At 40.8% G+C, this 15,250-nt stretch overlaps 1 long non-coding RNA gene across 2 annotated transcripts in view; it reads right to left on the minus strand.

Moving 5' to 3' along the window:
- The window catches only part of LOC122541843, a 190,746-nt gene that overhangs the window by 1,682 nt on the left and 173,814 nt on the right, over positions 1-15,250 (minus strand). For both annotated transcript variants that reach the window (XR_006309689.1, XR_006309688.1), the window contains exon 3: positions 3,036-3,161. This is a non-coding gene — a long non-coding RNA (uncharacterized LOC122541843). The remainder of the gene's footprint in view (positions 1-3,035; positions 3,162-15,250) is intronic.

A 15,250-nucleotide genomic window follows, 5' to 3' on the forward strand; every position in this document is an offset into this window, starting at 1 on the left:
TGGTGGATGTGGTTACAGTTAAATCATTTAAAAGCCATTTGGATAAGTACGTGAATAGGAAAGGTTTGGAGGGATATGGACCAGGATCAGTAGGTAGGAGCAGTTTAGGTTGGGATTATGTTCAGCGTGGACCGAATGGTCTGTTTCTGCGCTGTATGATTCTATGAGGAGTTTTGTTTAGTAAGAGACTTGAATTATTGTGATTTTTTTTTCACAAGATCTATAGGGATCTAACAGAGCTTTTAAATTTTGAGGGGGTCATTCAAGGATAATTTCAAGGTAGATTGTTGCAACTGATTATTGAAACAGTAAGGAGAGTGGAAATATTTAACATAATTAAAAACATTTCAAGGGAAGGTTGGAAAATTATTCTTAATAGAAAGAATAGCATTTACTGTTACAAACCATTGGTAAAAGAGAGTCTGTAAGTTCTTTAAAAACAAGAATGAGATAATTGCTCAATAAAAGATAAAATTGCCATAGTCCTACTACGCCATACAGCTGCTTTCTCATTAGAGGAAGATGACTGGTAGTTGTTTAACTTGAGATCAAGGCTGAGAAGGTGGGACCTTTATGGTAACCTCAGCTGATGCAGGAATTGAACCCACACTGCTGGTATTACACTGCATACAAATCAGCTGGCTAGCCAATGACCAACCCCTAAACATTAATAAAGATTAATGTTAAAAGGTAAGAGAACCATGCAGAGGAGTGGAATTAGACTAGCAATGATACTGGAAACTTTTCAGCCCTGTTAACATTGCAAAATGATCCAAGGCATTTAATTATTAAGGTCTGACCTACCATTGAGACGAATTAGAAGGTATTAAGTCAGGTGGTTCAACCCTTGCTCACAGCTGAGTTTTGAGGAGTGTTTTGAAAGACTAGTGGGAGATCGAGAAACATTTGAGAAACTTTAGGGAGGGAATTCCAGAGCTTAACGTCAAGATGGTCTTGAAAGAATAACCACCAATGATGGAGCAGTGTGAAAATCAGCAAAGTGCAAGAGATCAGAGGCTGAGTTTTGTTGAAAAAGATACAAGCATGGATTGTTGGCATGTCTATACACTCGCATTTGTTCCAGACCCTTGTAAATCCCCTTATGATGACAGCCTGAAGTGAAAGAACCAAAATGGTGTTCCACCGCTGAAATTGGATTTTAGAAAACATTTTGCAGCTTTTATTGGACATGAGTTTCGTGCAATCATTTGATTTTTATTGATTATTTTTCAACTTAATTGCACATCATTTAGAAACATCATGCATTTAATGTAACAGAACTTTATGACCATTTTGGAGAGCCCCTAATGGAAAGAGTTTCAGCAACTTGATGAAAAATACACCATGATAAGGAGGTTTCAAAGAACACCACACACCACTGTATAGAGTCCTTCATAGGTAAATTTGAAGTTATATCCTATTACAGTAAATAGTGTTTCTAACTCTAAACATCACCTCATAGGATGTGGTTATGGGATGACTGTATAGTTGCTTTTACAATATGACGTTATTAATATACAAAAGTGTTCAAATCATTCAGAATTTGTGGAAGTAATAAGATGAATCCACATTTTTTTCTCAGCCCTTCTGCCATTCTTAACAATTGACTAACTCTAAGCTTAACTCATTTAAATGTTACATTATAAAACAATCACCACAGATCACTTAACTGGACAACTTGCACAGCTTCTAGCTTATTTGTTTCATCAGTAAGATTGCAGATGAGAAAAAGCAGCAATTTAATCTTATTTACTTTGGCTGTTCTCTTAACTGTCGTCTGACTCGTCCATACCATCGTTCTCTATTACAATTCCTGGTCAAATATCTAAATGCCACTGCCCTAACTTTGTTCCTTACTTCTGCCACTTGCTCTCTGACAGCAATCAGCTATCCTTTAAAAACTGTTGGTAGCAGATTTCCATTCTGCAATTGACTTTCCTAGCATTCAGTTCCTAGCAACAATAATGCCGTATTGTTGCTGAAGTAGTAATCCAGAAACCTGGGATAGATTCTCACCAGGGCACACAGTAGAATTTGAATTTTAAATTATCTGAAATTCAAAGTCTAATGATGACCATGGAACTATTGTTGATTGTCATAAAAACTGACCAGTTTTATTAAAGCTCTCAAGGAGAGAATGTCAACTATCCTACTTAATAAGAATAAGCCCTGTTTTAGGAACGATATTACTAAACTAGAGAGGGTTCAGAAAAGATTTGCTTGGATGTTGCTGGGAATGGAGGGTTTGAATTATAAGGCGAGGCTGGATCGGCTGGGACCTTTTTCACTGGAGGGTGGGAGCTTTTAAATTTAACTGTTCCACTGTCTTTCCTGCTAGGGTCCTCTCCCAGTCAGTTCTACCCAGCTCCTCCCTCATGCCTCTGTAGTTGCATTTATTCAGCTGTAATACCGTTACCTCTGATTCTCCCTCTCAAATTGCAGAGTAAATTCAATCATATTATGATCACTGCCTCCTCAGAGTTCCTTCACCTTAAGTTTCATGATCAAGTCTGCTTCATTGCACATCACTAAATCCAGTATTGTCTGTTTCCTAGTGGGCTCCACTACAAGTTGCTCCAAAAAGCCATATTGTAGACATTCCATAAATTCCTTTTCATGAATAGGGAAGATTTGGAAGGGTATGGGTCCAAAGATAGCCAGGTGGGACTAGTTTAGTTTGGGATTATGCTCAGCGTGGACCGTAGGGTCTGTTCCTGTGCTGTATGGTTCTATAACTCTAAGTAATGGCTGAGCAGGTAGCCTGGCTCAACACCTTGGGATATAGGCAAAAGTGAGGACTGCAGCTGCTGAAGGTGTCAAGAGTGGGATATAGTCAGTCATTTGCTGGGGGGGTGCTTTCGGGTCCATAGTTGTACATTGACCTGCTGAATGTGCGACAGTGTGTTAAACCTTTAATCAGTTATACACGAGCAGGGCCATGGATTAACTGGCAGTCTCTGAGCCTCGCAGTTTTCCAATCTGTATTGATATGATCTGGAATGAAACGTGTGTCCCAATGGGAGGAAAGCACGTACCTCATGTGGTGCAACTAGAAACTGTACTGACAGGGATATCACAGCAGCTCAGTTCAGCACAATGGTGGGTTTCAATGTGTGCAAGTTACCTGGATGTTCAGTAGAAAGCAGAGAGATGCAGGAACCCTGGGAAAATAAAGGCACATTTAATATGGTCATCATTATTAACTTATAAGAATCATAAAATCCCTACAGTGCGGAAATGGGCCATTTGGCCCATTGCGTCTACACTGAAGAGCATCCCACCCAGACCCCTCACCTTACCTTTAATCTTGCATATCTCATGACTAACCCACATAGCTTACACGTCCCGACAATATGGGCAATTTAGCATAGCTATTCCACCTAACCTGCACATCTTTGGGCTATAGGAGGAAACACACACAGACGCGGGGAGAATGTGCAAGCTCTACACAGACAGTCGTCCAAGACTGGAATCAAACCCAGGTCCCTGGTGCTGTGAGGCAGCATTGCTAACCATTGAACTACTATATCACCCTTGTCTGACATTTGACAATGAGGAAGAGGAAAGTGTGAATAGTGAATCATCAGAAATTGCTGGATAATTGATATTGCTCCATCATTAGCCTCATACAAATTGGAGTTAATCCTTAACCATCCTACAACTTTCAAGAACTTGCTGCATTTGAACTAATGAAATAAATCTGCCAGAGGATGTTTAGGCTAGTTCTTGACACCATAAGGGTCTACTACTGAGAGATTTATGTAGCTTCAGGCCAGTAAAGACATACTGGGCCTATAACCAAGAGGTCAATGAATCAAAACCATCCTCTATTGGGAGCTCTTGTGGTGCAGTGGTAGTGTCCCTACTTCTGAGCTAGTAAGCCTGTGTTCAAGACCCACCTGGCTCAGAGGTGTGTCATAACTGGTTGATTACAAATTCTTTATGTTTCTACAATGACACTCAACCTCTTTGACCCAGAAAGGGAACAATTGCCATCTAATTTCTGCAGGTATTAATTGCACTTAGAGATTTCTAGACTTGAAAATGTTCACAAAAACTTACTTCATCTTCTATCTTATGCTTTGTTCTTGTTGTTTCTCCTGATATGATTCTAAATAACCTATTTTGTTCTTCATTGTTTCTTTCTCACCCCTTAAATGTTATTGCTTATGGATTTAGATAGTTAGTCCCTTCACTCACCAAGATTCCAAGTGATCCTGCAATTTGAGGCAAAAATAAATCAGAGGTGAAGTCTAAGGGGAAATGACATAACAGGATGTGACATGAATGTCCCACTCCAGTAATTTCTAGACCGAAATTTGAAAGAGCTGTCAGCATTTAAAGAGTTAAGTTATTCCTCACATTAAAAAAGGAAGAAAGAGCCATGCTTATAAACTCTGAGTGTTAGGAGATTAGATTTAAAACATTCTTTTCACACACGTTGGGTCAGGTTCTCTGAAAGACCTTCCTTTATAATTTCAGCCACTGATTACAGTCATTCATTTGTCATAGAGCTTCAAAAGAGAAAGATTCTCAGCTTCCCGTTGGTAAGCTCTTACCACAGAAATTGTGATTCAGGATCCTGATTGTGACTCATTACAGAATCACTGTTGGTCAATACTCTCCCCTTTTGCTGCCGGCTAGGAGATGAACTGACAGAGAGAAACCAAACCAAGGCATTTTCTTTGTCCAAGTAAAACTGCCACCTGGCAACCACCCTCGAAGCATTTCTCTAGCTTTCACAACCAACAACAGGCAGTACCCTGACATTTACAAAACTTCCACCTCTACCTCCCACATTTTTTTCAGCCCTTGAAGCTGTTTCTAAGCGAACAAGGCAGATCAACAGAGGCACAAAACCACTGAAGGTGATGAAGTGTGCAGGGTGGTACCTAACTAAGTCACTGAGTCCATGCTGTGATTTCAGCTCTGGGGAGCGGGTTACACACAGGCTTCAGCCTGTCATTGCATTGAAGGGATTGATGTAGTCAGCCACCTATAGCCAAATGGGCAATTAAAATAACAAATCATGTGTTGGAACATTTATCTGTTACCACAGGAATGAAAATTCCAATTGCAACTTTGAAAACACAGGGCACAGAGAAGCAAATGATCTGTAAAGGGCAAAATGCTGCTATAACCGACTGAATGTGGCTGTTCAGATGTCAGTGGTGACCTCTGCAGCAATGCTAATCAAAGGCAATCTATGTGACGGTGTGGGATGACAATGTGCTACAGGCCTGGAAGCAAAGAAACCCTCCAGAACTAATGGAGAACAAATGTAGTAACTGCTACGTCTCTCATTTTGAGAGCTATTGTTGGGCAAGGCTACAATAATATGGTACACATCATAACCTAGTAAGTTGTGACCTCTGGAGCCATCAAGTTACTGATCTTGCAAACAGTATGAAATTTAATGATGACCAAGAGCCATTCAAAAGTTACAGATCGAAACAGATGTTGCACAGATTCACAAGCATAGTAAATGTCATGTATTGGGTTACAAGCCTCTTAGGCATCTTTACAAATTGCCATAATTACTGGTGAGAATAATAAGGTATGGGTGTTGTTGCATTAGAAATGGGGTTAAGAGGAGGGACCTTTGATGTTTAATCAAAGTTGAACATCTCCCAGAGAGAAAACAGAAGAATCTCAAGTGTTGAAAAGAATAGGCATTTGTTAATTGGGATACTCAAGAAACACAATTATGGCTGAAAAATAGTAAAGGAATTTCCATCATTTCAGCCCATAACCAAATCAGATAATGTCTTGGATGACTAACTCACAATGCACTTGTTTTAGAGACATGGAAGGTAATGACTGCTTTGCTCAGTGTTTAAAAATGTAAGAGATCGAGGTAACATAGACAACAGCAAATTGCTTTATGCTTGGCTAAGCAAGAAGCAGTTAGAAAATGTACGTTGATGATACTACAGATACAACTGATATTGAAGTCTCTCAATGTCTTGACTTGATGTCATAGTCTAGGGCCTCGTGTTGGTTGAGTTTATCAGAAAATGGTTTCTTATCCTCTTCAATTGTGCTTGAATCAAACTGCAGACTGGCACCATTGGATGGAGTACTCAATGGGCCGAAGGATCACACCTGTGCTCTGTGACTCTATGACTCTTTAGGCAAATGCCTTCTGACAATGCCTAGTCAGGGAAATGGTCTAGAAAGACGATAAGCTCAATTTTCCATCATGAATAGAAGCGGAAGAAAAATAAGATGAGTTCCGTTGCTGCATGTGATCACTTCAGTAGTTTCCTTCCAGGATCCCCCAAGATGATAAAGATGGAAGGCCAGTGTCTTACATTCCTAGGTTTCTGTCAACATAAACAGGCTCCCAGGAAGGGTACAACAGTGATGGTGATAGACTTTTCCTGTGATTTCATCTCCTTCTGTTTGAAGATATTTTTCAGTTTTGTATGTTTTCTGACTAAGATGAAAAAATCACAATTTATACTTATATACCTCCATACAGAGGTGGGAGAGGATCAAAGGAGAAGAGGTTGTTTAGAAACAATATGATAAACCCATTTCTCAACACCTTTCAATTCTGAAGAAGATTTATACCAGACTCAAAAGGTTAAGTGTGTTTCTCCCTCCACAGATGCTTCCAGACCTGCTTCAGAATTCTGTGTTTGTTTCAGATTTCTAGCATTCACAGTATTTTGCTTTTATTGGAGTGCTTTACCACATGTTAGACTTTAGCTGATAAAATACTGATAAATTAACCTTGAAATTCAATGCAATAAAAGAGATTCGTAGATGGACTGCAGCGCATCACACAGGTCAATTGACCATCAGTTGGCTTATTAGGCATAAAAACCAAACTTCAAACATCGGTAAGGACCACAGATCACATCAAGTAGTACAGCACAAAACCATAACTTCTTGTTTTCTGATATACACAATGAACTTTGCATTAACTGACTTAGAAGAATGCATTGGGATCATGCCACATCAAACAGGCCATGAGAGCAGACAGATGAGCAAGCAGTTTGTAATGGAGAACAATATCAGATAACATCAGACATCCAGCAGTAACCACAAGTCCATATATCCTGACATTAGAAAGAGTATAATACTGTTCTTTTGTATCATCCAGAACATACAGAGAGTAAAAGCTGCAAGTTTGAAATAAAACAGAAGATCCTGAAATATACAAAGATGAAAATCATAGATTAGCATTTTGAGAAATGACTGTTCAATTGTACAGAATACATACAAGAATATTTCCAAAGTGTTAACATTTCTCTTTCAGATACTGTTGAATCTAATTCATATATCCAGCAAAGTAATACTCTTGAAACAATGTTTTACTCGAAGTCATATTGGCACAAACATGCTTTAGTTTTAATAAAATTAATGATTAAAAATCCCAAATGATTAAAAACTCAAATCTTTCTTGAGAAAGATTTTCCAGCAGTAATGACAAGAATGCAGTTTTATTAATGATTTCATTTCTGGCTCTTTTTTGAAGAAAGTAGCATCTTTGTTAAAAGTAGAAGAATGAGAATTTTACTGTGACAACATCATTTCAAACCACACAAAGATAAATGATGATAGCATGTTTCTCAACCTCATTATTTTCAAATTATAAAACTTTGCATCTGAATTTTGAGAAATCCTTCCTGTCTATTCCAAGAACGAAACCTGTGCAATGTCTCCGGTTACATCCTTACCATTTCTTTCAGTGTATTTTGAAAGTATAAAAGCAGGCACACTAATGATCATAATCTTAATACTTATAAGAAATTGCAGAGAAATACAGAAAAAAAGACAAAGATAACATCATCTCTGTTTAGCTGACCTTGTGGGCTTCCTGATTATTAACAAATAGTTTGTCTTTGGAACCTAGGGACAGGAGTAGGCCATTCTGCCCCTCCACCCAGATACACCATTGCATTAAATCTTTGCTAATCTGCATCCAAATGCACATGCATTTATTACCACCATTTCCCTTGATGCCTTTTTCATTGCAAGTTTCTGTTAATTTTTGTGTGACAAGGTTCTCGCTGACTGCACTTCTAAATAATCTTAACACTATTGTTGGAATTAAGTTGGTTTGGGTTTTTTCCCCAGTCAAAAGGAATCTCTCTCTCTATCTCTCTCTCTCTCACTCTCTCTCTCTGTCTACCGTCTCAAATTATTTTAACCACAATCTTCATTCCTCTCGAAGAGTTCCAATTCTGAAATTTAAGTTTTTTTCAAGAATTTCTTTCAGTTCAGTCCCATTGAAATAAAGAAAAAAAGTATCAAACAGAAACAATTTGCTGAACACTGTAACCATAGCTTAAAGAATAGCCAAACATGTACCTGGAGGATTAGGGTTAGGCAAGTGGAAATAAAGTGTGGGAGATTGTTATGTTCAAGGTCAAGTCACCATAGTCTAATCAGACCGTAAGGCTGCTCTTTCTTTACAGAGAGAGAGAGAGACAACTGGTGGTGATTTAACCTGATGGCCACCATACCACAGGCAAGGGGAGAGGTTGAGAAGGAGAGTCCTTCATGGTAACCTCAGCTGGTGTGGGGATTGAATACTGTTGGCATCAGACAAAACACCCAACCAGCCAACTGAGCTTAACCAATCTCCAAGGGATTGTAGGGGGAAATGATCCAGCATTTGATCTTATTTTTACTCTCATCCTGATTCTCCCTGGTGCCTGGAATACTAAGTTTTCCAGATGAGTCCTGTCACAATTAATGTAAAGGCACTTAAGAGAATTTCTTTCAATGTTGTCTTGCCTTTCACTTTTCACACAGCTTGGATGGAAGCTGGCTAGAGGCCAATGATGTGCAGGTTAGGGTGGATTGGCCATGCTAAATTGTCCCATAGTGTTCGGGGATGTGCAGGCTAAAAGGATTAATCATGAGAAATATGGGTTTGCAGGGTTACAGGGTTATGAAGATTGTGGGATGCCCTTTGAAGGGCTGGTTCAGATTCACTGGGCCGAACAGCTTCTACCTGCTCTGTAGGAATTCTATGGCTCAATGTTCCAAACTATTGGAAGGGTGTAGAGAGACAATGAAGATGTTGAGAAATCACAGAGGACAAAAGGAGGCCATTTGCCCTACGCCCATCTGCTAGCTCTTTGGACAACCTAGACAATTAGTGCCACATTCCTTGCCCTTTCTGTATATTGTTACAAATTTCTCCTTTTCAAGAGTATCTTTGATTCCTATTGCTATTAGATGGTGCATACTTGCTTGACATTTCCTCTGATTTTCGTGCCAATTACCATTGATCTGTCCTCTGGTTACCACCAGTCCTGTCCCAACTCATACTTATCTACACTTCACCGTCATGAATGTCTTGATTAAATCAGTTCTTCACACTCACTGATGTGATAATATGTGCCTTTAAGGCGGATTTATTCTGTCCTGGGGTGTTGTAAATCTGGTGCCTAAATGTCTCATCAAAGTAAATAGCTTTGGGTTTTTAAAAGTTAGACAAAAGAAGCATGAGTTGGGTCGGGTCAGGCTCACACAAACCCGAGGGATTTAGTTTTGCTTTCAATTATTGAAATTGGGGTTTAGGAATTGAAGCTGCTAGATGCAGCTCTCTCTCCATTGCTAGGTTTATTTCTTCAGCATTTCTTTCTCCTGGACTGGAGGAGATAGCAAGTGAGCCAATCTATTTTGCTAAACTTGCTTTTGCCAAGGATGTGTTTATGGGATGCTGCTATATTGGATCAGTTGATGAGTAATAATTAAAATATATTTTTTGTTAAGTATTTTAATCAAGTTAAAGTTATGCCAATACTTTTAAATGTGTTGTAAGAATAAAGTGAGTTTTGTTTCAAGCTTAGTAGAGTGACCAATCAAATCACATGGAATCCAGCCACTCGATCTTGCCTTTAAATAAGATAAATGTTAGGGTCTAGGTGATATCCTTGATATGTTTTGAAGGGGGTTTGGTTTGGTCCACAACATTAAATAGTGGACATCATGTCTGGCTCCTATAATCTCTCAAATACATCGGAATCCCTCATCATTCTCTGAGTGAAAACAGAAGTTAAGGTTTCCCAAATGGAAGATCTCTCCAAAATCCTCATAAATGACAATGAATACCAGGTGCATGCGCTACCATTAATGTCAAAACTACTTAGGGCTTATGGGGCAGAATCATCTACTCTCATTGAAGCGTAGCTCAAAGGCAGGAAGGGCATTTAATTGGATAAGGTGGCACCGTACCTGAGCCCACTGACTTCCCATCACTAGCAGAATTAAGCTCAGGGTGGGAGGTCAATGTTCAATCTCCCTGCCTGCTCACTGCTGATGGAGGTCCTTATATAGCCATATACAGACAACAGAAAGGCCTGATCCCACCACCACTGGGATTAGTCCAGCTGCAAGTGAGCCTCTTACCAGGTGGTCTGCACAAAAGGTCAAACTGTATGGGAAGCTTGTCACCTCAGGTCCTCAATCAAAATTACTCAAAAGGACTGGACATTGGAAGTAGGGTGGGGGGAGTGGACTAAGCCTGATGATAGCCAACTCCCTGCCCTTCAAGCCAACACTTGTCAATCCACAGCCACCAGCCCATTAGCCTCCCCCTGTCTTCAAGTGCATGTCCTGCCAAGTGGCGTTGCTGAGCTCAAGAGCTGCTGCCATCCTCTGATTGGTTGGAGGCTCTCAGTAGACAGGGTTCCTGACCCCTGCTCTTGCTTCCAAGGCAAAGGCCCCTGTGCTGGACTCTCCAGTGCCTGATTGACATATGGGCTTTTCCAAAAAGTGACACCTTGGGTCTCTCACTGACAGGTGAGAACCCTGACTCCAGAAGATGACTCCAGCCATTTTTTTTTTTCAACATGAAGGCCAAACTCCAAAATGCTGAAACTTCCTGAAGAAGGGCATGTGCCCGAAACGTCGAATCTTCTGTTCCCTAGATGCTGCCTGACCTGCTGTGCTGTTCCAGCAATAAAGTTTCAGCTTTGATCTCCAGCGTCTGCAGACCTCACTTTCTCCTCAAACTCCAAAATGCTGCAAGCCTCCAGCATTAAACATATTGTGGCTCAGTGATCAACACTCTCTCTTGAATCAGAAGTTTGTGGGCTCAGGTCCTAAAAGCAGAGGCTTGAAATTGATGTTGCAGTGCAGTATGTTGGAAGTGTTGCACTGCTGGAGATGCTGTCATCAGATGAGACATTAAACTGAGACCCTACCTGCTCTCTCCTATAAATGACCCCATGGATCCACATTAAAGAAGAGCAGATAAGCTATCCTCAGCATCCTGGCCTCAAATACAATATATATTCACTGATTCCATTACTGCTCAGTCAGCAGCATCCTCACCCTCTGAATTCCAAGATTGTTCGTGTAAAACCCCAGGTCAGAAATTTGTGCATAAAAATCAAAACAGGCTTTCTAGAACTGTGCTAAGTTGGGAACATCGATACGGTTTTTAAAATGTACCTGCTTAAACTAATAAAATTATATTGGTTCACCATTTAAATGTTAACAGGTGTGTTGACTAAGAATAAAATGCCAATACATTTTTGTCAGCTATGTGGGTTAAATTGGCAAATTTATGGGAAAAACTGTAGCAACATCTTACATAGTAGCCCTAAACATTACTATATCCTTCCACAAAAAAAGACACTTTTCTGCAGCGTTTGTTTGAAATCTGATTTCAACATATTAATGGCAAGACCAACACTTATCAATTAACTGCTGAAGTTTTTATTATTTTACACCCCTAGTGCAAGGGAGCAGTGCATTGTCGGAACCACTGTCCTTCGGATAAGACATAAAACTGAGGATCATTCTGCCCCTCCAAAGTGAACTTAAAGGATTGGCCTTCAAAGAAGAGTAGGGGAGCTCTCCTGAAGTACGCTGATCAATAATTACCTCTCAATCAACATCACTAAAACACATTATCGCTTCATTGTAGAATACCTGGTTGGCATGGACGAGTTGGACCGAAGGGGCTGTTTCCATGTTGTATGTCTCTTTGACTCTATCATCACAAATATTGTATTTTGTTCGTGGGAGTTTCCTGTGCACAAATTGGCTGCCTGTTCCACACATCACAACTGTGGCCATTCTGAAAAAAATGTCTGTCACTGGCTTCAAAGTACTTCAGGATGCCGTGAGGTTGTGGAAGGCACTATGTGAATGTATTCACTATGTGAACCTGAATGTGTAGCTGCATTAGTACCATCAGCAGCTGAAAGCAATCATCCTATCAAGCTCATGACATGATTGCATTATAATCTGCCACAGAAAAATTAGAGGTGAGAGAAATTAGAGGTAAAAGCAGAACATATTTACAAGATGTGAATTGATGAAGTGATACAGACTTACAGACGGGAATTGGCTGGTGTAGGGATCATTAACAGTAACTGTGACAGTAAGTGGTTACTCACCACTGGGGTGTCAAACATGTGCTGACAGTGTTCATCACATGGATAGGCTTTGCAAAGCCGTGACTGAGCAAAAATAAAATCAAGTTCAGGCACAGAATGGGAGTACAACCCACAATCCCAACACTGTCCAAAAAATTCCCAGGAGAACCATATCTAGTATATACATCCCCAGTGAAGCATCCAGTTGGTTGTAATAAAACCATCTGGTTCACTTGTATCATTGAGGGAGAGAAAACTGCTGTCTCTAACCTGTCAGCTGTGTGACTCCAGGCCCATACATTGCGGTTGGCCTTTAGCTATCCTCTGGAGTAGACCAGCATGTCACTCAGTTGGAACAAACCTCAATGAGAAAGTGAATTCAGAACAAAACAAAATATATTCATTGACATCAGAATCAGACATTGCAAAGTCACCACCCACGGCTCGCTCAAAGACCTCATCGTGAACATCTGGAGACTGGTGGAAATATTGGGATGCTGTTCCATGGATTAGTCACTGCTTTAGTCATTCTCACTTAATCCAATGCTCCAAACACCTCCTTCCTCAGTTGGATATGTCCTGCTCATTTGGAATGAGTTACCATCAAGAACAACTGTGCTTCCTGGCTTGCCATGGTCATGTGACTTCTACCAGCAGGCTCTCATTGTGCCAGCTGTCCCATGACCAGTTCTAATAGGCAGAGACTGCCAGTCACTGAGTACCCATTGAATATATAACACTGCCAATTGCCAGAGCAGAGTCCCAGTGGAGTGCAGCACAGTGGTCACATTTGGGTGGGAGTGGGCACCTGACAATTCATGGGCATCAGCTGTGTTCCCTCTAATCTTCACGCCAGTTTTGCGGGCTTTCAAGATCCATATGTGCAGTGACTTGTAGAACCAGAAATCAATGTGTGCCAATGCTAAGGTGGAACCCCAGAGCAGTTGTGCAAGCACAACTTAGGGAAAACATTGGGTGTCAGGTGAAACCCAGGAAAGGAATCTTCCTATTGATTACCATTAGGAAGGCTCCCTGAGTTGCTGACTCAGTGATCCCTCATGTTGAACTGTGTATAACAAGAGTGTGGCATTTTCTCTGATAGCTGCTGTTGACACCTTGTGGGTGTGGCCCTATGTGTGGATTGTTTGTGGTACAATGCCACTAATCTCCCTTTGTCTTAGTCCCATGTGGTGATTACTATTCAATGAGACAACACCACAGACCATCTGAGGAAGGGATACTGTTCTTAGATAGCAATGAGGTTCACTGCATGACTTGTTGCAATTTATATCAATGACTTACACGAAGCAAGTGAAGACAGGATGGTTAAAATTATAGATGGCCCAGAGATAGGTGGGAAAGTATTTTGTGAAGAAGACATTAAGAACTTGCAGACTGATATGAATATTTTGCGAGAATTGTACAAAAAAAGCGAATAGATTATAATGTGGGAAAAGTGAAATTGTTCACTTTGGCAGGAAGAATAGAAAAGCAGCGTATAACAGAAAAAGACCGAGGAATTCCAAGGTACAGAGAATGTAGATGGTGCATGGGGTCACAACAAGTTATTATACAGGTGCAGCAATTAATTAAGAAGGCTCATGGAATGCTCTCCTGTATAATGAGAGGAATTGAACCTAACAGTAAGGATGTTATCCTTCAGTTATCACAGAGAACCCCTACAGTGTGGGGGAGAGGTCATTTGGCCAATTGAGTCCACACCAACCCTTAGAGCATCCCACCCCACACTTGTAACTCTGCATTTCCCATGGTTAATCCACTTAGCCTGCACACTTCAGACACTTTGGGCAATTTAACATGGTGAATCCACCTAATTTGCACATCTTTGTACTGTGGGAGGAAAGCCACATAGACATGGGGAGAACATTCAAACTCCACACCGACAGTCACCTGAGGGTGGCATCGAACCTGAGCCCATAAGACCATAGGAGCAGAAATTAAGCCATTCAGCCCACTGAGTCTGCTCCGCCATTCAATCATGGCTGAGATGTTTCTCATCTCCATTCTTCTGCTTTCTCCCTGTAACCCTTGATCCCCTTTATAATCAAGAACCAATCTATCTCAGTCTTAAATATACGCAATGACCTGGCCTCCACAGCCTTCTGTGGCAATGAATTCCATAGATCCACCACTCTCTGGCTGAAGAAGACAATAGGCAATAGACAATAGACAATAGGTGCAGGAGTAGGCCATTCTGCCCTTCGAGCCTGCACCACCATTCAATATGATCATGGCTGATCATCCTTCATCAGTATCCTGTTCCTGCCTTATCTCCATAACCCTTGATTCCACTATCCTTGAGAGCTCTATCCAACTCTTTCTTAAATGAATTCAGAGACTGGGCCTCCACTGCCCTCTAGGGCAGAGCATTCCACACAGCCACCATTCTCTGGGTGAAGAAGTTTCTCCTCATTTCTGTCCTAAATGGTCTACCGCATATTTTTAAGCTGTGTCCTTTGGTTCGGCACTCACCCATCGGCAGAAACACGTTTCCTGCCTCCAGCATGTCCAATCCTTTAATAGTCTTATATGTCTCAATCAGATCCCCTCTCAGTCTTCTAAACTCAAGGGTATACAAGCCCAGTCGCTCCAGTCTTTCAGCGTAAGAGGTGTGGTCTCACCAGGGCCCTGTACAGCTGCAGAAGCACCTCTTTGCTTCTATACTCAATCCCTCTTGTTATGAAGGCCATCATGCTATTAGCCTTCTTCACTACCTGCTTGCTTACCTTCATTGACTGGTGTACAAGAACAACCAGATCGCTTTGTACTGCCCCTTTACCTAAATTGATTCCATTTAGGTAGTAATCCACCTTCCTGTTCTTGCCACCAAAGTGGATAACCATACATTTATCCACATTAAACTGCATCTGCCATGC

The sequence above is a fragment of the Chiloscyllium plagiosum genome, chromosome 38 (assembly GCF_004010195.1).
Source record: "Chiloscyllium plagiosum isolate BGI_BamShark_2017 chromosome 38, ASM401019v2, whole genome shotgun sequence".
Classification (NCBI taxonomy): domain Eukaryota; kingdom Metazoa; phylum Chordata; class Chondrichthyes; order Orectolobiformes; family Hemiscylliidae; genus Chiloscyllium; species Chiloscyllium plagiosum.